Consider the following 3,906-nt stretch of genomic DNA (forward strand, 5'->3'; position numbering starts at 1 on the left):
TTATTTGAGCTTCACAACTCTATCGGTAATGTTGAAAGCTCTATCAAATTCCTTTCGTAACAGAGCTGTAAGATGTTAGGTCATTTCAAGTGTTCTCACCTTCAAAACTGTTTAAATGGATGGCACTTATTAACCAGGGCTGTGGAAGAGGCCAGGCAGGTGAGAGGTGCCGAAGCTTAAACTTCATGAACTTTGGGGTGAACCTGAACTTTGGACCTGACATAGTTAGGTGGCCCAGAAGAGGGGAGACTGGGATGTGGAAAAGTAATGAGAAGTTCAACAATTTACAGAGAACGGGATGATTTGTTCCTTGTTATTTCTTACAATAGGAAAAGCTCTAACTCCAGGATTACTCAAAACAGCTGTCACGATGTGGACAAGAAAAAGTAAACTCGGCCAGGCACAGTGGCTCATGCCTATAACCCCAGCACTTTGGGAGGCCGAGGCAGGTGGATCACCTGAGGTCAGGGGTTTGAGACCAGCCTGACCAACACAGTGAAACCCTGTCTCTATTAAAAACAAAAAAAAATTTTTTGTATTTTTTGCATGGTTGCGGGTGCCAATAATCCCAGCTTCTCAGGAGGCTGAGGCAGGAGAATCATTTGAACCCAAGAGGTGGAGGTTGCAGTGAGCCGAGATCATGCCATTGAACTCCAGCATGGACAATGAGAGCAAAACTCCATCTCAACAACAACAACAACAAAGAAAAAAAAAAGAAAGAAAGAAAGAAAAAATAAACTCGGCCGGGCGTGGTGGCTCACGCCTGTAATCCAAGCACTTTGGAGGCCAAGGCGGGCGGATCACCTGAGGTCGGGAGTTCAAGACCAGCCTGACCAACATGGTGAAACCCTGTCTTTATTTAAAAAAATAAATAAATAAATAAAATAAAATAAAAAATAAACTCACTAGCCGGGCATGGTCCCAGCCTGGGGCCCCAGCCCCTCAGGAGGCTAAGGAAGGATTGCTTGAGCCCAGGAGGTCAAGGCTGCAGCTAGCCATGACTGCGCCACTGCACTCCAGCCTGGGCAACAGAGCAAGACCCCATCTCTAAAAAAAAGAAAGAAAAGAAGAAGAAAACTCTCCTAGTTGTTTGAGGATGCTATTCGCAAGTACCGACTACGCAGTGTGTGATAGCAGTGTATTGCTCTGGGCCGGGAACAAAGGCGATAGCCTAATATTTTGGGCAGGGAACAGCAAAGTGCTGTAATAATGAGGAAGGGAGGGCCTGAAATTTGTTTTGTTTGCAGAACAGGCATGGATTCAGGTAGTAACGTGAATGCTCACCCACCTTCTGTAATTCAGTGGCTACTGAATTCGCTTGCCTGGAAAGCAGTTCTGGGTGGTCTGAGGGTGGAGGACATGACTTCACACACACAGGATACACCAAGGGTGATTCCTGAGAATTGAAGTGAAAATCTCAGATGCCATCTCCACGAAAAGGGGAAATCATGGGATTTTTTTTTTTTAACCAGGTCATAATTCATTAGACGACATATAAAACTATATTAATTTTTACCAGATTTTCTTTGAGCCCAGGAGCCATGTTTTACAATCTTGAAAACTAGCAACACGATCACTCAGCACATAGTAGATGCTCAAGAAAGACTTCATTTATTCATTTTGTGAGTGGCATACACTAGATGGCAAGAATGAATTACAGACTGGGGTGGGGTGTGGGCTGACGACCTGGCATGGGATAGAAAGTTTTCTTTCTTTCTTTTCTTTTCTTTTTCTTTTTCTTTTTTTTCCCCCTGTAGACAGGGTCTCTCTATGTTGTCCAGGCTGGTCTCAAACTCCTGGGCTCAAACAGTCCTCCCAAAGTATTGGCATTACAGGTGTAAGCCACTGTGCCCACTGAGATGAGTGTTTTCTATTTTTTAAAAAAATTAATTTATTGGCCGGGCGCGGTGGCTCAAGCCTGTAATCCCAGCACCTTGGGAGGCCGAGGCGGGTGGATCACGAGGTCAAGAGATCGAGACCATCCTGGTCAACATGGTGAAACCCCGTCTCTACTAAAAATACAAAAAATTAGCTGGGCATGGTGGTGCATGCCTGTAATCCCAGCTACTCAGGAGGCTGAGGCAGGAGAATTGCCTGAACCCAGGAGGCGGAGGTTGCGGTGAGCCGAGATCGCGCCATTGCACTCCAGCCTGGGTAACAAGAGCGAAACTCCGTCTCAAAAAAAAAAGAAAAAAGAGGCCGGGCGCAGTGGCTCACGCCTGTAATCCTAGCACTTTGGGAGGCCAAGGTGGGTGGATCACCTGAGGTCAGGAGTTCAAGACCAGCCTGGCCATCATGGTGAAACCCCATCTTAAAAAAGAAAAAAAAAAAAAAAAGTGTTGGGATTTCAAAGACCAAAGGTAAAAAAAAAAAAAAATGTTGGGATTACAGGCATGAGCCACCACGCCCAGGCTATTTACTTTTTTGTCTTTATACTCCCCAGGGAATACTTATTTACTTCATATATCTTTTTGAGAGAGTCTTGCTCTGTCTCCCAAGTTAGAGCGCAGTGGTGCAGTCTCTGCTCACTGCAACCTCCACCTCCTGGGTTCAAGCAATTCTCGAGCCTCAGCCTCCCTAGCAGCTGGGACTACAAGTGTGCACCACCACGCCCAGCTGATTTTTGTGTTTTCAGTAGGGAAGGGGTTTCACCATGTTGGCCAGGCTGGTTTCGAACTCCTGACCTCAGGTGATCCGCCCACCTTGGCCTCCCAAAATGCTGAGATTTTGGACCTGAGCTACTGCATCCAGCTAGAAGTCATAACTTTTAGAGGCTCCAGGATCTGGGTACGGAGTGACAGCAGCAAAAGGCAGGGCAGTTTGGGAGTGGGTTGCAGAGAACCCCAAGGGAAAAGCTGAATAAGAGGAGGGGAGACTAGGCCTGCATGGGGAGGGAGGAGGGAATTCCCAGCTCCAGCCTGATCTGCCTGGCTCCAGCGAAGCCGGCTGTTTCCTGCCCTCAGTGACCCACCCCCCAACCCTGGCCAAGGACCCAGGCAGAACAGCGAGGAAGGGCAGTGGTGTGGGGAACACCTCTTGCAGCAGGAAGATAAGTAAGCCGGGACAAGAGGTTATCACAGGCCCGCTGTCCTCTCTGGGACGTAAGGGCCCTGGCAGCGCCCCAAACATCCTGGACTCCAGCGTCTCTCTTGCTGGGCTCTTCAAGATTCTGTCTCCCAGCCGAGGGTGGTGGCTCACGTCTGTAATCCCAGTACTTTGGGAGGCCAAGATGGGTGGATCCCTTGAGGTCAGGAGTTCAAGACCAGCTTGGCCAACATGGCAAAACCCTGTCTCTATTAAAAATAGAAAAACTAGCCAGGCGTGGTGGCAGTCGTCTGTAATCCCAGCTACTTGGGAGGCTGAGGCAGGAGAATGGCTTGAACCCGGGAGGAGGAGATTGCAGTGAGCTGAGATCGTGCCACTGCACCCCAGCCTGGGCAAGAGACGCCATCTCAAAAAAAAAAAAAAAGAGATTGATTCTGTCTCGTTGATTCCTTTCAGAGTCTAAGTCCTTTTCTTCTGCCCCTTGCAGGGGTTGACTCCTGGAGCAGCACCTCCTCCAATCCAACCACCCAGTAACCCAGAGAAGTAGGAGGGGGGTTGGTGGGAGGAGCACCGCCGTGCTGGACCCTCTCGGCTAACTGATGGGAGGGTGGGGGGAGCTGGTAATGAGAGGAAGGGCCCCTCCCAGCCATCCCGAGGGCCCCCAGGAGCCAGACAGGAAACAGCTCAGGAAAGACAGCAGCAGCCGCCGCAGCCCCAGCCTCAGGGGTCGTGGCTGCAGGCGGCGGGGGAAGCCCCCCCAAAACACGAGAGTGAGAGTGAGAAAGGCTATTTGGGGATCTACCCGGACCCCTCATCCTCTCGGACACACCCACTTTTTCTTTCTTTTTTTTTTTTTTTTTT

The sequence above is a fragment of the Cebus imitator genome, unplaced genomic scaffold (assembly GCF_001604975.1).
Source record: "Cebus imitator isolate Cc_AM_T3 unplaced genomic scaffold, Cebus_imitator-1.0 Scaffold82, whole genome shotgun sequence".
Lineage (NCBI taxonomy): Eukaryota > Metazoa > Chordata > Mammalia > Primates > Cebidae > Cebus > Cebus imitator.